This window comes from Cherax quadricarinatus, chromosome 76, assembly GCF_038502225.1.
Source record: "Cherax quadricarinatus isolate ZL_2023a chromosome 76, ASM3850222v1, whole genome shotgun sequence".
Classification (NCBI taxonomy): Eukaryota; Metazoa; Arthropoda; class Malacostraca; order Decapoda; family Parastacidae; genus Cherax; species Cherax quadricarinatus.
Genome location: NC_091367.1, coordinates 22,532,167 through 22,556,134, shown reverse-complemented (window position 1 = coordinate 22,556,134; position 23,968 = coordinate 22,532,167). Strand labels below are relative to the sequence as shown.

Genomic DNA, 23,968 nt, shown 5'->3' with positions numbered 1-23,968 from the left:
AAAACGGCAATCAAGGAAGCTGTTCTTGCCAAAGGTGCAACTATGTTTTCGAAACTGAGATCGCAAGTGATAGAAGATGTTGAGAGACTGTTATTGGTGTGGATAAACGAGAAACAGATAGCAGGAGATAGCATCTCTCAAGCGATCATATGTGAAAAGGGTAGGAAGTTGCATGACGATTTAATTAAAAAAATGCCTGCAACTAGTGGTGATGTGAGTGAATTTAAGGCCAGCAGAGGTTGGTTTGAGAGATTCAAGAATCGTAGTGGCATACATAGTGTGATAAGGCATGGTCAGGCTGCCAGTTCGGACCACAAAGCAGCTGAAAAATATGTGCAGGAATTCAAGGAGTACATAGAGGCTGAAGGACTGAAACGTGAATAAGTGTTTAATTGCGACAAAACAGGCCTGTTTTGGAAGAAAATGCCAAGCAGGACCTACATTACTCAGGAGGAAAAGGCACTCCCAGGACATAAACCTATGAAAGACAGGCTTACTCTGTTGATTTGTGCTAATGCTAGTGGTGATTGCAAAGTGAAGCCTTTATTGGTGTATCACTCTGAAACTCCCAGAGTGTTCAGGAAAAACAATGTCCTCAAGGCTAATTTGTGTGTGTTGTGGAGGGCAAACAGTAAGGCATGGGTCACTAGCGACTTTTTATATGACTGGTTACACCATGCATTTGCCCCCACTATGAAAAATTACCTCCTGGAAAATAAATTGGACCTTAAGTGCCTCCTGGTATTAGACACTGCTCCTGGTCAACCTTCAGACTTGGCAGAGCGACTTTCTGGGGACATGAGCTTCATCAAGGTCAAGTTTTTGCCTCCTAATACCACTCCTCTCCTGCAGCCCATGGACCAGAAGGTCATTGCAAACTTCAAAAAACTCTACACAAAAGCTATGTTTGAAAGGTGCTTTGTAGTGACCTCAGAAACTCAATTGACTTTAAGAGAGTTTTGGAGAGATCACTTTAGCATCCTCAATTGTGTAAACATTATAGGTAAGGCTTGGGAGGAAATGACTAAGAGGACCTTGAACTCTGCTTGGAAGAAACTGTGGCCAGAATGTTTAGACAAAAGTTATTTTGAAGGATTTGAGGCTAACCCTGAGAAGCCTATGCCAGTTGTGGAATCAATTGTGGCATTGGGGAAGTCCTTGGTGTTGGAGGTTAGTGGGGAGGATGTGGAAGAGTTGGTGGAGGAGGACAATGAAGAACTAACTACTGATGAGCTGCAAGATTATCTTCAACAGCAAGAGGCCAGACCTGAGGAAACTGCTCCGGAGGAGGAGATAGAGAAATTGAAGAAGTTGTCTACTTCAAAGATAAAGGAAATGTGCACAATGTGGCTTAAAGTGCAAACATTTTTTGATGAAAATCACCCTCAGACAGCTACTGCAAAGCCGTGTTGGCAACCTGTACAATGACACTGTTGTGAACCACTTTAGGAAAGTCATAAAGGAAAGAGAGGTACAGGCCTCTATGGACAGATATGTTGTGCGACAGAAGTCCAGTGACTCTCAAGCTGGTCCTAGTGGCATTAAAAGAAGAAGGGAAGTAACCCCAGAAAAGGACTTGCCACCTCAAGTCCTAATGGAAGGGGATTCCCCTTCTAAACACTAACACCATCCACACTCTCCCCTCCTCCCATCTCATCAATCATCACCAGATCTTCAATAAAGGTAAGTGTCATGTAATTGTACATGTCTTCTTCAGTTTGTGTGTATTAAAATTAATATTTCATGTGGTAAATTTTTTTTTTCAATACTTTGGGGTGTCAGGAACGGATTAATTTGATTTCCATAATTTCTTATGGGGAAAATTAACTCGACTAACGATTATTTCGACTAATGATGAGCTCTCAGGAACAGATTAATAGCGTTGGTCGAGGGTCCACTGTACTCAAGTCTCTTGTATTCATTGTAACTCATCTAATGACCATATGTACTGCTATTGCCTTAATAATCTTAAGTCAATTTTAAGTTTGCCCAAAATGCTTTACATATAAAAGGGCTTTTGGCATGTACACCCAACTATTATACTTTTTTGTACATACATGTATCATGTCAAAATAAATATTATTATTATTATTATTATTATTATAAGTAACATTTAAGCAACAGAATCAACTTGCCTGAAATACATTGCATATTAGTGACTTTCTTTTGTGCCTACAAATGTTTTATTACATTATTTATACCACATAAACAAATAAAAATTGTATAGAAGCTATGGGTTAACACCCTCTGGAGACCCAAAAGCTAGAGCTCCACACATTCAAACTTTTAAAATTTAAGATGAATTACTGTACTTGCCAAAAACATGACAAGCAATTTAAGTAGAGTTTTAAGTATGTACTAACAAGAAGACTGGAGAGTACATAGTTTTAAGTATGTAATAACTAGAAGACTGGAGAGTACATAGTTTTAAGTACATACTAACTAGAAGACTGGAGAGTACATAGTTTGAAGTGCGTACCAACTAGAAGACTGGAGAGTACGTAGTTTGAAGTACGTACTAACTAGAAGACTGGAGAGTACATAGTTTCAAGTATGTACTAACTAGAAGAGTGGAGAGTACATAGTTTTAAGCACATACTAACTAGAAGACTGGAGAGTACGTAGTTATAAGTATGTACAGGTCTCCCTCAACATTCACGAGGGTTAGGGGATCTAGAGCCTCGCGAATGTTGAAAAACCGTGAATGTTTGGTGCCCCAATATATTGTAGGGAAATATATTACAATACTGCTTCCGTAACTTGTTGAACCATGAATAATCATAAAATACATGAAAACGTCGTAAATTGTACTAAATATATACATGTTATGCTTTAATAACGTATGTTATTTAATAACATGTATGTTAATAACATGTATGTTATTAAATACCACAGACTCCACCACTGCCTCCACCACTGCGAGTCCCTACTACCCTCCCTCCGACCCCCACAACTGGCAGCCAGCCCTCCCACCACTCAGTGTGGTGAGTGTTTTGTTTGTTCATTATTTGATATTAAACTACAGAATAAATAATGTAAACCCATTCATGATTGCATATTGGAATGGCTATTAGGAAAGGTATTAGACGGTGACATCATGTGTTTACTCTTGAACACAGCAAAGAATCGAACATTTCTGCTATTGCTAATAATAACAATAGTAATAATAATAATAATAATAATAATAATAATAATAATAATAATAATAATAATAAATACGATATAATTGAAGAAGGAAATTGTACAAAAATACGAGGGAGTGGTTGACACATTGTCAGTGTGACTTTGTTTATGCTGGAGTGAACATTAGTCTCCCTGCTCTTCCAAACATTTCACAATAATTCAGCGGTTGAGGCAGTGGTATTTAATAACATATATGTTATAAATAATAATAGTACATGTTATTATTAATAACATGTATTATTAACATGTATGTATTTAATAACATATATGTTATAAATAATAATAGTACTTATTATTAATAACATGTATTATTATTAACATGTATGTTATTAAATACCATTGCCTCAATCACTGCCTCTACCACTCCAGTCACACTCAATCTACAAGCACCAAACACAATGAATTATTGTGAAATGTTTGGAAGAGCAGGGAGACTAATGTTCACTCCAGCATAAACAAAGTCACACTGACGATGTGTCAACCACTCCCTCGTATTTTTGTACAATTTCCTTCTTCAATTATATCATATTTATTATTATTATTATTATTATTATTATTATTATTATTATTATTATTATTATTATTATTATTATTATTATTTTTGTTATTATTAGCTGTAGCAGAAATGTTTAATTCTTTGCAGTGTTCAAGAGTAAACACATGTCACCTTCCAATACCTGGCCAAATAGCCATTCCAATATGCAATCATGAATGGGTTTACATTATTTATACTGTAGTTTAATAGCAAATAATGAACAAACAAAACACTCACCACACTGAGTGGTGGGAGGGCTGGCTGCCAGTTGCGGGGGTCAGAGGGAGGGTAGTAGGGACTCGCAGGTGGCGGGAAACTTAAATATGATTTGGCGGCTGGGAATTTGGTGGCTGGGAATTTGGCGGTTGGGAATTCGCGAATGTGTGAAGCCCGTGAAAGTTGAAAACTTGAATGTTGAGGGAGACCTGTACTAACTAGAAGACGTAGAGTACAGTGGACCCTCGGCTAACACCTTTAATCCGTTCCAGTGAGCTAGCCTTTAACCCTTTCAGGGTTTCCGACATATTAGTATGGCTTACGCACCAGGGATATTGACGTACTAGAACGCCTAAATTCTAGCGCCTTCAAATCTAGTGAGAGAAAGCTGGTAGGCCTACATATGAAAGAATGGGTCTATGTGGTCAGTGTGCACAGTATAAAAAAAATCCTGCAGCACACAGTGCATAATGAGAAAAAAAAACTCCGTCTTTTTGGTTTAAAACAGTGATTTTGCAGTGTGTTTTCGTATGGTTTTTGTGGTTGTATTCTAGTTTTCCTGGTCTCGTTTTATAGAATGGAAGACATTACAGAAATTGAGATGATTTTGATTGGTTTCATAATGAAAAGTACCTTGAAATTGAGCTCAAAGTAGCAGAAATGTTCGATTTTTACCAAATTTCAAAAGTAAACAAATCATGCCCAGCATCCAATACACATCAACTGGTGAGTCTAATATTCTTTCACAAGTGCACTGATATTATTTATACCATTTCTACACCATTTCTACACTAATGCAGTAGTCTGCATAACAGTAAATCTTCTATTTTTTGTGAGAATAAAAATTCAAAGTGGAAAGCAAAAGAGATGTAAGAGGGGCCTGGGGACGTGACTAATGAAGAGAGAAAATGTTATTTTAGTGCCAGGTATGTCTGTCCTGCTTATTCTGGACCCTATTTGGAAATTGGCAACTTCTGAAATTTGTGTGACCACTTTATTGGATACTTGAAATAGGTAAATGGGTGGTTTCCTGTACTCATTCGATAGAAAAAATGGAGTTCTAGCAAAATAGATATGATTGTTGTCAACTAGTACACTGAAATTGGCCAAAAACAGGGCTCAGAGTGGGCGAAATCGCCAATGCGTCAACATTGTCGAGACCTCTAACTTTGCGAGAGCATAATTCCGTAAGTTTTCCATCAAATTTCATACTTTTGGTGTCATTATGATCGGGAAAAGATTCTCCATCATTTCATAAGAAAAAATAAATTTTTTTCCCAAAAAACTTTCAACCCTGAGAACGAGTTTAACCCTTTCAGGGTCCGTCCCGTAGATCTACGGCTTTACGTTCAGGGTCCAAACCGTAGATCTACGTCATGAGCTCAGCTCACTCTGATAAACTGTGAGTGGTACACTTGGGCCTAGATATGAGAGAATACATCTATGTGGTATGTGTGCACCACATAAAACAAATCCTGCAGCACGCTGTGTATAATGAGAGAAAAAAACTGATACCAAGATTTTCGATTAAAACAGCAACTTTGCAGTGTTTTTTCGTATGTTTTTTATAGTTGTATTTGCAATTTCTTGGTCTCATTTGATAGAATGGAAGACATATTACAGAAATAGAGATGATTTTGATTGGTTTTAGCACTGGAAATGGCTTGAAACTGAGCTCAAAGTAGCAGAAATTTTAAATTTTTGCCGATGTTCAAGAGTAAACAAACGACCTCACACGTCTAATACACGCCAGCTGGTGGGTCTAATATACATTCACAAATGTGGTGATGATATTTATACAATTATTACAATATTGCATAACAGTAAATCTTCTATTTTTTGGTGTGAATAAAAATTCATTATGTGAATAAAAAATTAAAATGGGATTTATTTGTAAAGCCTCAAAACGTAACTAATGAACCGAGGAAATGTTAGTTTAGTGCCAGGAATGCCTACATTGTTTATTCTGGACGCTATTTTGAAATTGGAATATTTTGAACTTTGTGTTAAATTGGCCAAATTACCAATTTCCGATCACTTTATTTTGTAGTTGAAACAGTTGACTTGGCGATTTCTTGTGCTCAATCGATAGAATAGAAGTAATACTAGTGAAATAGCTAAGAATTTGGTCGACTGGAATGATGTAATTGGCCTAAAATGGGAGTCAAAGTCGGCAAAATCGCCGATTCGTAAATATCGCTGACACATCAAAATTCACGAGAGCATAATTTTGTCAATTTTCCATCAAATTTCGTACTTTTTGTTTTATTACCTTCACAAAAAGATTCTCTACCATTTCATAAGAAAAAATAACAAACTTTTTTTTGGAAAATTCTTGGACACTGGGGCACCACTTCAGATTTTGGCCTTGGACCCTGAAGGGGTTAAGAAAGGGCCTCTCGACCCTGAAAGGGTTAACCAATTTAGCCTTCAACTGAATTAATTTTCCCCATAAGAAATAATGGAAAACCAATTAATACGTTCCAGACACCGAAAAGTATTAAACAAATTTTTTTTACATGAAATACACATTTCCCTACACAGAAAACAATGAAACATGAAGAATAAAACAATAATATCACACTTACCTTTATTGTGGACTTGTTGAGTGATGAGACGGAGGAAGGCAGACGATGAAGGTGTTCTATTGTTTGGAAGGGAAATCCCCTTCCATAAAGACTTCAGGTAACAAGTCCTTTTCTGGCTTGTGTCCTGGGAGTGCCTTTTCCTCCTGAGTAATGTAGGTCCTATTTGGCATTTTCTTCCTAAACAGGCCTGTTTCGTCACAACTGAACACTTGTTGGGTTTTTAATTTTTCAGCCTCTATGTACCCCTTAAAGTCCTGCACATATTTTTCAGCCTCACCATGCCTTATCATACCATACCACCATCACAACCATTACCACCCTCTACCACCATCACTACCACCCTCTACCACCATCACAACCACTACCACCTTCTACCACCATCACAACCACTACCACCCTCTACCATCACCACCCTGTACCACCACCTACCACCATCACTATCACCCTCTACTACCATCACAACCACTACCACCCTCCACCACCACCACTACAACCCTCTACCACCACCACTACCACCCTCTACTACCACCACTTTCGTATTTTTCTACAAACTTTTTCTTAAATTGTTTGCGTTTCTCACATTCTTTACCATAGGGTTGGCACTAAAAGCTTTCTTGGGGCCAATGGTGGCTTATTTAGCAGTTACAAGCACCAAAAACAATGGAATAATAGAAAAACATATAGCGTGTACACGTGGAATCGTTCCCACTGGCTTTGTAAACAAAGCACACTGGCTGGTACACGGAGCGAGTGGCCGGGCCCGCTTAGGGTGCCGTGCCAACACGTTTGGGACAAAAGCTCTTAACCGAGTTTTTTGGTGTTAGCCGAGCCAATTTTTTTATGCCAAAGTGAGGCGTTAACCGATTTTGGCGTTATCCGATGCAGGTGTTAGCCGAGGGTCCACTGCACCATAGTTTTCAGTGGCTGGGATCTTCTTCCTGTTATTTCCTGGAAATCAAGAGAGTGATCTTAACAAAACTCACAAATTTAACTCTTTCAGGGTTGGCAGGCCCTCTCCTAAACTTGTTCTCAGGGTCGGAAATTTAAAAAAAAAAATTATTTTTTCTTATGAAATGATAGAGAATCTTTTCCCAATCATAATGACACCAAAAGTATGAAATTTGATGGAAAACTTACGGAATTATGCTATTGCGAAGTTAGCAGTCTTGACGATGTTGACGCATCGGCGATTTTGCCCACTTTGAGCCCTATTATCAGTCAATTCCAATGTACCAGTCGACAAAAATCATAACTATTTTGCTAGAGCTCCATTTTTTCTATCGAAAGAGTACAAGAAACCACCCAATTACCAATTTCAACTATCCAATACAGTGGTCAGAAATTGGCAATTTTGCCAATTTCCAAATAAGGTCCAGAATAAACAAGACAGACATTCCTGGCACTAAAATAACATTTTTTCTGTTCATTGGTCATGTCCCCATGCCCCTCTTACATTTCTTTTGCTTTCCACTTTGAATTTTTATTCTCACAAAAAAATAGATTTACTGTTATGCAGACTACTGCATTAGTGTAGAAATGGTATAAATAATATCAGCGCACTTGTAAAAGAATATTAGACTCACCAGTTGATGTGTATTGGACACGTGGCATTTGTTTACTTTTGAACTTTGACAAAAATTGAACATTTCTGCTACTTTGAGCTCAATTTCAAGGTACTTTTCATTGTGAAACCAATCAAAATCATCGAAATTTCTGTAATATGTCTTCCATTCTATAAAATGAGACCAGGAAAACTAGAATACAATCATAAATAGCATACAAAAATACACTGCAAAGCCGCTGTTTTAAAGCAAAAACACGGTCAGTTTTTTTTCTCATTATGCACTGTGTGCTGCAGGATTTTTTTATACTGTGCACACTGACCACATAGACCCATTTTTCATATGTAGGCCTACCAGCTTTCTCTCGCTAGATTTGAAGGCGCTAGAATTTATGTGTAAAAGTACGGCACCAACCCTGGTGTGCATGCCGTACTAGTATGGCACCAACCCTGGCGTGCAAGCCGTACTAGTATGGCACCAACCTGGAAAGGGTTAATCTGACATACTAGAACAAAGCAGTGTAAAAAAATTATAATTCTTGGAATAAAACAAATAATTTTTGTTGTGAAATGAATGTTTTATTTCCACAAGATGTAGTGCTTCACTTTACAGCATTTCAGTAATCCAATTGTTTTCAGTTTTATGCACTCTTCATTCAAACTTCCTACAATATACATGATGTAGTGCTTCACTTTACAGCATTTCAGTAATGCAATGGTTTTCAGTTTTATGCACTCTTCATTCAAACTTCCTACAATATACATGATGTAGTGCTTCACTTTACAGCATTTCAGTAATTTTACTCACTCTTCTTTCAAACTTCCTACAATATACATATTCATCACTCACTATAAGCTAAGGATGAAAATATTTTAAGGTAAGTAATGTGTACTGCATATGCACTGTTTAGACCTAACTTTATTGCTCGCTTAATATATACCGTATTTTGCAGCTTATTAGAAGCATGTTTTTTTCCATGAAATGTCTCCAAAAACCACCCTGCGTTCTATAAACCGAAGGTCAGTGATGGGAGCTATAAGTTTGGGGTGTGGAGTGGGCTGTAGCTCTCCCAGTTATGTCCGATGCCAAGCCATTGAAACTAAAATAAGTTTTATAAGACACATCTCATAAGCCGCAAAACATGGTAATAGTGAAAACATGTTATCAGGCTTTTATGTGCATTTGAAAGTGAAAAACGCTGTTTTACTTTACAGCAATTTTCACTTTACAGCAGTAGCCCAGAACCTAATTTGCTGTATAAGTGGGTCTGCATGTAATGCTTAATGGTAGACATGGAAAGCTCCTGACTTTGCAAGATATTTCATGCAAGTTGTAAGCTTTAGATAAAAATTACTGTCCCCTAAATAGTTAAAGGGAATTGTATTAAAAATAACATGATGTACACAGATTTTATTAAAGCAGCATAAAGCTCTCATGAAGAATTAGACATGTGCAACATCTGGGTATCTTTATTGTAGACATTTCACCATCCAGTGGCTTTATCAATACAAATTCAAGGACATAATGGGGAGACAGTAGATTGTTCAGAACTGCAGTGTTCTTCACCAACTCCAAGGCTGAGGGAATGATTACTTTGTCTTTTGTATATAATTCTACTGTTTACAGAGTCCCATAGTTCGATTGCTAGCACTCATCTCACACACTGAGGTCCATAGTTCGATCCACAGTACCTATCAGTAAAATAGGTACCTGGGTGCTGTCGACTGGTGTGGGTTGTATCCTGGGGACAAAACTGACCTAATTTGCCTAAAGTGATCTGCATAACAAGGGGCTTTCTATATAGTACAGGTCGGCCATCACTAATCCGGCAATCAGTAATCTGGTTCCATCAGTAATCCAGCACTAATTTCAGCTAACAATTTCAAATCATACCGGGGTAGCCATACCAACCTGCCGCTTCTGTTCGGTGGTGCTACTTGCTGCATAAGTCATTCCAATTACTTTTTCTCCATTATTATAACCTGCTCACTTTTAGCCCTAGCCATGGTTCTAATGAACAAAAGAAATGCTTTTTGCTATGTCAAGTACATACACCGTACATTGTCCATAAAAGATAAGGCAGCTTTTAAGCCACTGTCAGTCGCCATGAGCTCAGCTCCCTCAGATAAGCTGTGACCGGTAAATTTGGGCCTACATATGAGAGAATAAGTCTGTGTAGTAAGTGTGCGCTATATAAAAAAAAAAATCCTGCAGCATGCAGTGCATAATGAGAAAAAGAAACGACCATGTTTTTGGTGTAAAACAGCGACTTTGCAGTGCATTTTTGTATGGATTTTATGGTTGAATTCTCATTTTTGTGGTCTCATTTGATAAGATGGAAGATATATTAAAGAAATACATATGATTTTGATTGGTTTCAAAGTAGCAGAAATGTTCGATTTTTGCCAATGTTCGAGAGTAAACAAATGACATCACCGTCCAATACGTGTCCAACTGGCTGGTCTAATACTCAGTCACAAATGGGTTAACATTATTTATACAATTATTACAATAATGCAGTAGTCTACATAACAGTAAATCTTTTATTTTTTGTATGAATAAAATTCAAAATGGAAAGCAAGCATAATAATAGAGGGTCCAGGAGATGTGACTAGTGAACAGAGAAAATGTTATTTTAGTGCCAGGAATATCTGCACTGTTTATTCTGGATCCTATTTTTAAATTGGCATCTCTTTAAATTTGTGTGACGTTGGCCAAATTACTGATTTCTGACTACTTTATTGGGTAGTTGAAATTGGTAAATGGGCAGTTTCTTGTACTGAATTGACAGAATAGAAGAAATACTAGTGAAATAGCTAAGAGTTTGGTAGACTGGAACAAGGCATAAAGTGGGCGAAATTGGCAATGCGTAAATATCGCTGTTGGGTTAAGTGTATTCTAACCTAACCATTCTGTAATCGGGCACCCTACAGGTCCCGTTGATTCCGGACTAGTGATGGGTCAACCTGTATTATGTCACTGATGTCAACTAGGCTATCACTGATGTCAGCTAGACTTGTATATCTTGCACATGTACTTATGGAAATAAGGAGTATTATTACTACTGCCATTTTGTCTTTGAACTGGTACTGATAAAACCTCTGAATGGTGAATCACAGAGACACTCAGATGTTGCACATATGTCTAATTCTTCATCTTGTCAGTACTGTATATATGTTCAACATAAAGCTTTACTTAATTTTCCAGCTGGGTATTAAAACTTTTTAGTGGTCCATAAGAGTAAGCATACAACATATTTCTGTAAATATAACTAGCATATTGTATTAATATTGGTAGAATTACTGACAATATGTTAAGTAAGAGGACACAAATGCAACTAATGTGACATTTTATTGTGGCAATGTTTTGCTCTCCAGGAGCTTTATCAAGCCATTACAAACAATACATGGACACAGAGGATATATATAGGCTTAGAGTGAGGTGTAATACTAGTGGCAGTAGTAGTAATAATATTAGTTGTAGTAGTAACACAATATGGTAAAACAATCAACTTACACCTGAGTAAAAGGGTATAAAAGTTATTACTTGGGTAGCATAAAAATAGGTTAGACAAACATTTCTGCTGGAGGTTGAATAAGAGAAGGCCTATTTCAGTGTTCCTCCTCTGTAATGTGCTTGTGTAGTATTAGGAGGAGAGACTATGTGATGGCAGGGTTTACTGTTTTCAGGAGGATTCTCGCTAAGACTTCAGAGATGATGAAGCTGCCTTTGTTTTGTTTGCATTAGAAACAGTGATTAATGCTGATTCAAGGCACTTACGAATGCGGAAATTAGCTTCTTTGATCACTAATCGGGAGTCCTTGAATTTCATGAGATGATTGGTGGAATTTCAGTGTAAACCTGTAAACCCTGCCATCACATAGTCTCTCCTCCTAATATTATACAAGCACATTACAGAGGAGGAACATGGAAACAAGCCTTCTCTTATCCAACCTCCAGCAGAAATATCTGTCTAGCCTATTTTTATGCAACCCAAGTAATAACTTTTATACCCTGGAATGCATAGACCCATTCTCTCATATCCAGGCCTAAATTTACTGCTCACAGCTTATCAGAGTGAGCTAAGCTCATGGTGCTGTACTACAGGATCAACACTGGCTTCAAAGCCATGATACAACGGGACCGAGCCTGAAAGAGTTAAACCCTGCTTAGATGAATTGTGCTACAGAGTGATGCATCAAGAGCAACCCAGTTAATCTAAATTATATTAACATTCGTAGTGATGAATGAAGTCAACATTATCATCAATCTGTTTCAACATATATACAGGTCTCCCTCAACATTCACGAGGGTTAGGGGATCAAGAGCCTCGCGAATAAACTTACGCTTAACACTGACAAAACCTACTATATTATGTTTGGTAGCAGAGCAGGAGATGCACAAATTAATGTTAAGATTGACAACACTCTAATTACCAGAAATAATGGGGGAAAATTCCTAGGCTTATACCTTGACAACAACCTGAATTTCAGCACCCATATCCAGCATATAACCAAAAAAGTATCCAAAACGGTTGGGATCCTCTCCAAGATACGATACTACGTGCCGCAAAATGCCCTTCTCACACTATACCACTCACTTATTTATCCATACCTCACCTATGCTATTTGTGCTTGGGGATCAACTGCAGCAACACACCTAAAGCCAATAATAACCCAACAAAAAGCTGCAGTAAGAATAATCACTAAATCCCATCCCTGGCAACACACCCCCCCACTCTTCATAGACCTAAACTTACTCCCAGTTCAGTACATCCACACTTACTACTGTGCAATCTACATCTACAGGGCCTTAAACTCTAATATCAACCTTGACCTAAAACGCTTTCTTGATAGTTGTGACAGAACCCACAGGCATAACACCAGACACAAACATCTCTACGACATTCCCCGTGTCCGACTAAACCTTTACAAAAATTCAATGTATGTCAAAGGCCCTAAAATCTGGAATACCCTACCTGAGAACTCTAGAACTGCAGACACATTCATCACCTTCAAAACTACCATTAGAAAACATCTTATCTCCCTGATACACCCCGTCAACTAACTACACTAATACCACCTGGTGGTTCACACTTACACTCACTCACTCATTTGACCATAAACAGAAATATTAATCTCAATCTTAAAATAATGAATCCTGTGATACTCCAATACTGAAACTATGTACTGTGCCAAAACAAAAGCATTCACATTGCTAAACTCACAAACTAGTATTTAGTCACTTAGCCATAATACCAACTTACCTCATAATTTGTAATATTTTACAATTAAGAATAAAACTAAGTATGCCCGAAATGCCTAGCCATGCTAAGCGTTCTAGTGGTACACTCTGTAATCACAATTTTACTACATGTAAACCACACAATAACCAAATTTCTGTAAACTCAGCATTGTAATCCTTATAGAGAATAAACTTTGAATTTGAATTTGAATTTGAATGTTGAAAAACCGTGAATGTTTGGTGCCCCAATATATTGTAGGGAAATATAATACAATACTGCTTCCCTAACTTGTCGTTAACCCTTTGACTGTCAAAGGGCCCAATCCTGAAGTGTCTCCTGGTGTCGCAAAATATTCGAAAAAAAACAAAAATTATTTTTTCTTATGAAAATGTTAAGATTATTTTTCTGATTGTTTTAGTCCCAAAAAAAAAATTTTCCCATCAGTACTTACCGAGATATAGAGTCCTGAACTTTGCTGAAATTGATCTGCTGGCGGCAACAGCGGCGACTGCCGCTCACCCGGTAAACTTTTATTTACTTGTATTCGATGGTTTCTTGTTTTTTTCACTATTTTATTTTTTCACATAACTTTTGTGGCCTGTGAGACCAAATTATTGTGCAATGTTCAAATATACACTCGTTGAATGTAACACAATTATAGCAAAAACACTCGTATCATTATAATGTTGCTAAAACTTGTTTACACAAACAAACAATGTAAACAAATGTTTATTACGATTGCTTTATAATATATATATACATATGTACAATCACTGGACACTTTATTAGAAGTGCTGCAGCTTGTGGAATTCTTTGAAACATGGGTATAAGCACAATGGTGTCTTACACTCCTCACACATAAAACGAGTGTCTCTGCGTTTTTGTGGGCGTTTTGTGGTATGTCCACAGACAAAACACCTCTTCTGAGCATTTTTCTTGGCAGTAGTAGCAGGCAGTGGTATGGGGTAGTGATCACCAGGCCTCAGACGAGAGGACATGTGTTGATAATTTCGTGGGCGCTGGTCTATTGCAGGTGTTGTTTCTTGGTACTTGAATATTATTTGTCTGATGACTGACAAACAAAATTCACCATATTTGGGTTTCTTCTTGGTCTTCAACTTATACATATTATAAGCATTCAGCATGGAAATGTCAAGAAGATGGAAAAACAGTTTTATGTACCACTTATAACTCTTGCGAACACAGTCAGCAAACCCAATCTGCATGTCACATTTGTCCACTAAGCGCATATTGAGGTTGTAATCCATCACAGCTGCAGGTTTTACAATAGGTTCATTGGTCTCTCTATTCTGCTTGCCAGTCTCTACCATTTCGTGTCGGTGAACTGATGTCAGCAGTGTGACATCACGTTTGTCATGCCACCGAAATGCCATGATGTCATTGGCAGCAAACACCTGCACTTCACCTCTACGACTGCCAGCTTCGAACCTAGGCATATGTTTACGATTTCTACGCACTGTGCCACACACATCTGTCATGTTCACTCGCAAGAAATCACTGAGTATAGGGCTTGTGTACCAGTTGTCAGTATATAAAATATGCCCCTTACCAAGATATGGCTCCATCATTGTTCTAACCACATCACCAGAGATACCCAGTAACTTCCTGGTATCTTCCATTGTTTTACCGCCAGTGTACACAATTATATCCAAAACCAGACCAGTTTTGCAATCACACAGAACAAATAACTTTATACCGAAGCGTTTCCTCTTGCTTGGTATATACTGCTTGAATGAGAGTCTTCCTTTGAACAAAATCAAAGACTCGTCAATAACAAGCTTCCTGAAGGGATAAAAATACATACAGCACTTTTGTTTCAGGTACATAAACACACGTCTGATCTTATATAACCTGTCGCTTCTGTCAGGCCTGGTTTTGTCTGAAAAGTGTAACATACGTAACAGTAACACAAATCTATTCACTGGTATAATGTCACTGAAAGCAGGGGTTGAAATCAGGCGGTCTGTCGCCCAGTATGTGTTGACACTATGCTTATACACATGTGGCATAAGCATTATTGTGGCAAAGAACAGATACATCTCTGCCACAGTTGTGTCCTTCCACTGGTGTAGGCATGATCTTGGTGAAAGCATAGTGTTTGCCATGGTGTACTCATAGTATGTATTGCTTTCCCTGACAATAATGTCCATCAGGGGTTCATCGAAGAACAACTGAAAGCATTCCAGTTCAGTGGGATTGTTTCCAAGTGTACATGATGGCCGTATTCCACTTTGTCCTCCATCAAAGTCATGGGGATTGGGAACAAACTCGTCATCTTGATGCCAATCCCAGATGCGGTCAGCTGGTGCGTTCTGGATATTGTAATGTCGTTGTGGTTGTGCAGGTTGTGGTTGTGAGAGTGTGGGGTCGGCCGAGGCGGGTTGTAGTTGTGCAGAGTCAGCAGCGCGGGCACTAGCGTGGCCCGCTGCTGGTGTCACATGACTCATGGCACCGTCACTATCACCACCACCGCCTGCTGCCTCACTCACATCATTTATACCCATCGTAACAATATCGTCATCTTCACTATCAGGACGTGGTGTAGGGCCACGGGATGTGCTCCGAGATGTACTCCTTCCTCTTGGAAGAGCATATGGCACACTACCAGACCGCATGCGACGTCGTATATACTGCCGCTTCACTGGGGAATATTCACCCTCACTGTCACAACTAGAAGTGCTTTCAATAACCTTGAAATCACTATCACTATCACTTGCACTGCTCACATCTGAGTCTTGTACACGGGCAAATAGTTTCCTCTTTCGTCCTGGTACAGGTGAACATGAACGAGCCGGCCCAGCACCAGAGGTGGATGGTTGTGGGTCATCTGGGTTTTCATCACTAATTATGTTATCCTGGGTAATTTTCTCGGTCACACCCGCTTCAAAACCAGGGAATTCACTTTCACTGACACTATCATCACTGTTTGAGCTATCACTTGGGAACAAAAGACCTCCAATCCGCCGAGGAGTGAGGAACTTCTTACCGCGAGGCATGGTGAAAATGGACTACCAAGATGGCGTTCCCACAATGCACCGCTGAGTCCCAGATTTTTTTCACAGGGTGCACACCGACCAATGAGACCCATTCTCTCTCGTGTAGACCAACCAGCCCTCTCCCGCTTGATTTGAAGCCGCTAGAATTTATGCGTATAGATACATCAAACACAGTATCTCCCATGACGTACATATACGACCGCGACAGTCAAAGGGTTAAATACCACTGCCTCCACCACTGCGAGTCCCTACTACCCTCCCTCCGACCCCCACAACTGGCAGCCAGCCCTCCCACCACTGTGTGGTGAGTGTTTTGTTTGTTCATTATTTGCTATTAAACTACAGTATAAATAATGTAAACCCATTTATGACTGCATATTAGAATGGCTATTCGGACAGGTATTGGAAGATGACATCATGTGTTTACTCTTGAACACAGCAAAGAATCAAACATTTCTGCTACTGCTAATAATAATAATAATAATAATAATATTAATATAATAATAATAATAATAATAATAATAATAATAAATACGATAGAATTGAAGAAGGAAATTGTACAAAAATACGAGGGCTGAAGCAGTGGTGGAGGAAGTGGTTGACACATCGTCAGTGTGGCTTCGTTTATGCTGGAGTGAGTATTAGTCTCCGTGCTCTTCCAAACATTTCACAATAATTCATTGTATTTGGTGCTTGTAGATTGAGTGTGACTGGAGTGGTTGAGGCAGTGATAGAGGCAGTGATAGAGGCAGTGGGTGAGGCAGTGGTAGAGGCAGTGATAGAGGCAGTGGGTGAGGCAGTGGGTGAGGCAGTGGTTGAGGCAGTGGAAGAGGCAGTGGGTGAGGCAGTGGGTGAGGCAGTGGGTGAGGCAGTGGGTGAGGCAGTGGGTGAGGCAGTGGTATTTACTAACATATATACGCTGTATAGCCCTTGTGGCTTAGCGCTTCTTTTTTATTATAATAATAATAATACTAACATATATGCTATAAATAATAATAGTACATGTTAATATTAATAACATTTATAATAATAATAATAAATGTTATTCATAATGTACTATTATTATTTATAACATATATGTTAGTAAATATCACTGCCTCTATCACTGCCTCTACCACTGTCTCACCCACTGTCTCACCCACTGCCTCTACCAGTGCCTCTACCAGTGCCTCTACCAGTGCCTCTACCACTGCCTCTACCACTGCCTCACCCACTGCCTCTATCACTGCATCTACCATTGCCTTTACCACTGCCTCTACCACTGCCTAAACTGCTGCCTCACAAACTGCCTCTATCACTGCCTCTACCACTGTCTCACCCACTGCCTCTACCATTGCCTTTACCACTGCCTCAACTGCTGCCTCACCCACTGCCTCTATCACTGCCTCTACCACTGCCTCTACCACTGCACGGAGACTAATACTCACTCCAGCATAAACAAAGCCACACTGACGATGTGTCAACCACTTCCTTCACCACTGCTTCAGCCCTCGTATTTTTGTACAATTTCCTTCTTCAATTCTATCGTATTTATTATTATTATTATTATTATTATTATTATTATTATTATTATATTAATATTATTATTATTATTATTATTATTATTAGCAGTAGCAGAAATGTTTGATTCTTTGCTGTGTTCAAGAGTAAACACATGATGTCACCTTCCAATACCTGTCCGAATAGCCATTCTAATATGCAGTCATGGATGGGTTTACATTATTTATACTGTAGTTTAATAGCAAATATGAACAAACAAAACACTCACCACACTGAGTGGTGGGAGGGCTGGCTGCCAGTTGTGGGGGGTCGGAGGGAGGGTAGTAAGGAATCGTGGCGGTAAACTTAAATATGATTTGGCAGCTGGGAATTTGGCGGTTGGGAATTCGCGAATGTGTGAAGCCCGCGAATGTTGAGGAAGACCTGTACAGCCTCTCCTCACTTAGCGATGTACTTGTTTACTGATGACTCGGACTTACGACGGGCTCTCGGACCAGTATGCAGACCTAAATAATGTATATTAGAGCTGAATTCTTTTATATTGTGTTTATTACAAAAAACAGTACACTACTGTATAAACATTTAAAAATATACCAGAAATGTTATAAATGATGCAAAGGTGACATTAAAACAATATCAAAGATGGTCGACACAAACCCACTACCAATACAGTATGCTCCTCACTTAGAGACGAATTCGTTTACCGATGTGGTTTTAGGAATGAAACTCAGTCGTTAAATGAGGAGAGGCTGTATTAACCGAAAATATGTTCTACCTCAGTATTCACCAACACAAATACTATACCAAATTATTACACAAGATCTCAAAATGCAATAAATCATAAATAAAACTGTTACGGTATATAAAATATCAGATGCTGCAAACCACAGCATTGCAGTAATTTATCTGTATAACTGTCCAGAAATTATAAGTTAATTTTAAGGTTGCCTTCAATTCACGGCGCGCATAACGGAGATAAAACACCTCAATTATTGGGAGCGCTTGAGGTTCCTAAACCTGTATTCCCTGGAACGCAGGAGGGAGAGATACATGATTATATACACCTGGAAAATCCTAGAGGGACTAGTACCGAACTTGCACACGAAAATCACTCATTACGAAAGCAAAAGACTTGGCAGACGATGCACCATCCCCCCAATGAAAAGCAGGGGTGTCACTAGCACGTTAAGAGACCATACAATAAGTGTCAGGGGCCCGAGACTGTTCAACTGCCTCCCAGCACACATAAGGGGGATTACCAACAGACCCCTGGCAGTCTTCAAGCTGGCACTGGACAAGCACCTAAAGTCAGTTCCGGATCAGCCGGGCTGTGGCTCGTATGTTGGTTTGCGTGCAGCCAGCAGCAACAGCCTGGTTGATCAGGCTCTGATCCACCAGGAGGCCTGGTCTCAGACCGGGCCGCGGGGGCGTTGACCCCCGGAACTCTCTCCAGGTAAACTCCAGGTAAATACTCTGCATAAAGGGTTTTCTATAGTTTAAACATGTGTACTGCACTATATTATACTTGCACCAACCAAGTCCATGAAAGTCACCACAATTATTAATTCACTTTCCTGACATTACTCAAGATAGCAAGAAGGGTACTCCAGTGCACAAAGATGGGGACCTAACAGACGTAAATAACTATAGGCCAATATCAAACTTGCCTTTCCTATCCAAAATTTTCAAGATTATATTCCTTTATAACACCGCAAAGCATTCTCAACCCCTGCCAGTTTGGCTTCAAGAGAAACAAAAGCACATATGATGCAGTTATAAAAATGCTAGACCTACTTTACACAGCACTAAAAAAATTAATATCTACTAGGACTCTTTATTGACCTAATGAAAGCTTTTGATACATTTGACCACAGCATCCTACTTCACAAACTTGATCATTACAGTATCACTTGCATATATAAAGTCTTACCTTACTAACAGACAGCAATACATCTCTGGACATAAACATTTCCACATGGAAGAGTCCTTGGCTCCCTACTATTCTTATTATACATCAACAACCTTCCAAATGTATCGCAACAACTTAGACCTATCCTCTTTGCTAATGACACAACTTTTGTTATCTCCCACCCAGATCCAGCATCACTCAACAACACTGTTAATGAAAAGCTCTTAAAAATTTCAACCTGGATGACTACCAATAAAATTTCACTTAACACTGACAAAACCTTCTATATTATGTCTGGAAGCAGAGCGAATAACATTCAGCTAAACATTATGATTGGCAATACTCGTACTGCTAAACATAACGAGTGAAAATTTCTGGGGTTGAAACTTGACAGTAACTTGAAATTCAGCACCCACATAAAAAAGTGTCAAAACCAGTTGGCATCTTTTCAAAGATAGTTTATTATGTAGCACATGCAACTACTTGCATTATACTATTCACTGATATATCCCTACTCACTTGTGCTATTTGTGTCTGGAGATTCACAACAGCAATCACCTTAAGCCAATAATAGCTCAACAAAAATGCTGCAGCACAAATGATCACACAGTCCACTGCTAGATAACCCCCCCTCCCCCCACTCTTCGAAGACCTAAACCTACTCACTAAACAAAACATTCATTCTTACTACAGTGCATCCTACATTTACAGAACAATAAATTCTAATAAAAATCCTGACCTGAAACACTTTCTTGATAACTGCAACTGGACCCGTAGACATTATACTAGGCACAAAAATCTCTGTGACACTTCCAGTATCTGGCTAAATCTCTGTAAAAATTCAGTGCACATGAAAGGGCCCAAAATCTGGAACTCTCTGCTAGAAATCAGAGTCACTGTCTCAGCCAGCATCTTCAAAACTACCATTATAAAACACTTCTCTCTAACACATCCCAACACCAGCTAAACATGACATAACTATATATCCATATTCTCAATGCCACTAAAATATGTATATATTATAACCTTACTTTTAACATCTAATCCTTTCAACCTTTAAAACATTAATTGTATCTCCTTAATGTCAATACATACTAATAGGATATTCTTATATCCATTTTAACTCATAAATTTATATTTACAATTACCTAAAAGATTGTATATGTAAAACCATTTGGCATTGCCTTATTAATCTTAAGTTAGTCTTAAGTTTGCCAGAAATGTTCTGCACTAATATTAAGGGGCTTTCAGTATGTACCTCTAGTGTCATTCACCTTTGTACAAATATTGTATCATGCAAAAATAAGTATGCGTGTTTATCTCCATACAGAAATTAGGTTAGTTGTAACTTGTTTACAAGCTCCATGAAAAGTGTACAAAAAAGTTCCCTTTCTGACACTTGGTTCAAATTTTTTTGTATCAAACATGTCCTAAACTTGCCTAATACATACTGTAACCAGTTTAGCAGACTGTATCTAGTATTACTGTCACAACTGTTTTTCAACAACCTAATTACTAATTTAACTAAATCTGATAGTCTATTTACACTGGAGCTCTCTCCAGTTATACTCCAGATATAACTCAAAGGGACCACTGTATCATGTTTTTGTTCATGTTCACTGTGATTGGCCCAGCATGTCAACTGACTTCTGTATGACTGGCCAGGCATGTCATGCGACTGTATACTAACCATCAACTTGTCCTTCCATGCTGCATTCTAGCAGCAAAATAACAATTTGCACATGAAATAATTTTGCCTAACATTGCAAGCCCATCTTTTTGAGAACTTGTGCATTATTTTAATCTTTTAAATACCCACAAGGTAGCTATACCATAGCAAGAATTGCTATTTCTAGAGCAAATTTTATTATTTTGGGAGATTAGCAAAAATAACACCTTGATTTGGGCTTACCTGGAGTTTACCTGGAGAAAGCTCCGGGGGTCAATGCCCCCGCGGCCCAGTCTGTGACCAGGCCTCATGGTGGATCAAGGCCTGATCAACCAGGCTGTTACTGCTGGTTGCACACAATCCAACATATGAGCCACAGCCTGGCTGGTCAGGTACTGACTTTAGGTGCTTGTCCAGTGCCTGCTTGTAAACAGCCAGGGGTCTATTGGAAATCCCCCTTATGTATGCTGGGAGGCAGTTGAACAGTCTTGGGCCCCTAACACTTACTGTGTTGTCTCTTAGTGTGCTAGTGACACCCCTGGGGACAATCAACGGTTATTACTGAGTCAATCGATGCACCTCAGCCAGTCAAGCTCTGAGAAGAACTTTATCCATAACAGCCTAAAACCCTCCCTTAGTTCAACAGGAGGGATCACCAACAGACCCCTGTCTTCAAGAGGGAACTTGGTAACTTTATAAAGTTAGTTCATGATCAGCCCAGCTGTGATGTTTATGTTGGACTCCATGCTAGCACCATGCACTGGGAGGACTTCATGCTAGCACCATGCACTGGGAGGACTCCATGCTAGCACCATGCACTGGGAGGACTCCATGCTAGCACCATGCTCTGGTAGGACTCCATGCTAGCACCATGCACTGGGAGGACTCCATGCTAGCACCATGCACTGGGAGGACTCCATGCTAGCACCATGCACTGGGAGGACTCCATGCTAGCACCATGCACTGGGAAGACTCCATGCTAGCACCATGCACTGGGAGGACTCCATGCTAGCACCATGCACTGGGAGGACTCCATGCTAGCACCATGCACTGGGAGGACTCCATGCTAGCACCATGCACTGGGAAGACTCCGTGCTAGCACCATGCACTGGGAAGACTCCATGCTAGCACCATGCACAGGGAGGACTCCATGCTAGCACCATGCACTGGGAGGACTCCATGCTAGCACCATGCATTGGGAGGACTCCATGCTAGCACCATGCACTGGGAGGACTGATCAGAGACTAAGTCACAGGGGCAGTGACTCCCAAAACCATCTCCAGGTAAACTCCAGGTATAACAGAATAGCAGAGGGATACACAATATTTAAAGATGCCAAATTGATATTGTGTGAATGCAATTTGCTTACATGTAAGTGGTTGGAAGCAGACATGATAGTAGTAGTATTAATAATAATGCTTATTTCTTGAGCCATACATATAATGAAGATAAATAATGTAGAAATCAGACAGCTAATAATATAGTATCCAAATCCCTTGCCAAACTATTTTTACCTGAAAGTTAAAAAGTGCACTACCATTATTAGATGACACTAAATTACACCAGGAAGCACTGCAGGGATGCTCATGGCTTGACTGGCAGCATCCTCAGCTCACACACCGAGTAAGTAATTTATTCAGGTAGAGGTACACATCAATACAGAAACATAAATTGTCATACATAGGAATATATGTGTAAATTACCTAGGATAACCCCCCAAAAATAGCCAAAGTGACTTATTTCCATTAGGGTCCTTGTAATACCTTATTATTTAAACAATAAAAGGAGATATACTAGGAATAAGGTAAAGTGAGTTATTTACATTAATATTAAAGATAGGATCAGATCACAATAATAGGTACACGTATGTTAGCTATACAAGAAAATAGCTCTCCTTCCTTTCTGAAGCTACATTCATCAGGTACCTTTTGGTTCTCTTCATGAACTGGCTCATGCTGACAGGCTTTGACATGTGCAGGCCTGGGATCAATCCTCCTGTTCACCTAGTAGTAAGTAGGTACCTAGGTGTTAGTTGACTGATGAGGGTTGCACCTGGGGAGGACAATATCTTTATTTCTACAAGTACATATACAAGGTACATAGGCCTAGCTGACATCAATGACATACTACTATACAGAGAGCTGCTTATTATACTGAGCATTTCAGGCAAATTAGGTCAGTTCTGTCCCAGGATGTGACCCACACCAGTCGACTAACACCCAGGTACCCATTTCATACTGATGGGTGAACAGTGACAGCAGGTGTCTTATGGAAACACGTCCCTAATGTTTTCCAGCCCTACCGGAGATTTGAACTCTGGACCTCAGTGTGTGAACTGAGTGCGCTAGCGATCGAGTTACAGGACGCCTACAAAGCTACAGGAAGGACCACAAGGGTGGCTAACCTTGCTCTGTGTTATCCTGGGTGCTAACCCTGCCCTGGGTTATTGTGGGTGGCTAACCCTGCCCTGGGTTATCCTGGGTAGCTAACCCTGCTCTGGGTTATCCTGGGTGGATAACCTTGCTCTGGGTTATCCTGGGTGGA

General features: G+C 39.4%; 1 protein-coding gene across 5 annotated transcripts in view; it reads right to left on the bottom strand.

The window, feature by feature from the left end:
* LOC128703658 (zinc finger protein 271) overlaps positions 1-23,604 on the bottom strand; it is a 67,109-nt gene extending 43,505 nt beyond the window's left edge. For 2 of the 5 annotated variants that reach the window (XR_011394154.1, XR_008409347.2), the window contains exon 1: positions 23,350-23,604. The gene's annotated coding sequence lies outside the window, so the exon portion shown is untranslated. The remainder of the gene's footprint in view (positions 1-23,349) is intronic. The other 3 variants (XM_053798411.2, XM_053798412.2, XR_011394155.1) reach the window with 2 other exon arrangements.
* Positions 23,605-23,968: the final 364 nt, after the last annotated feature.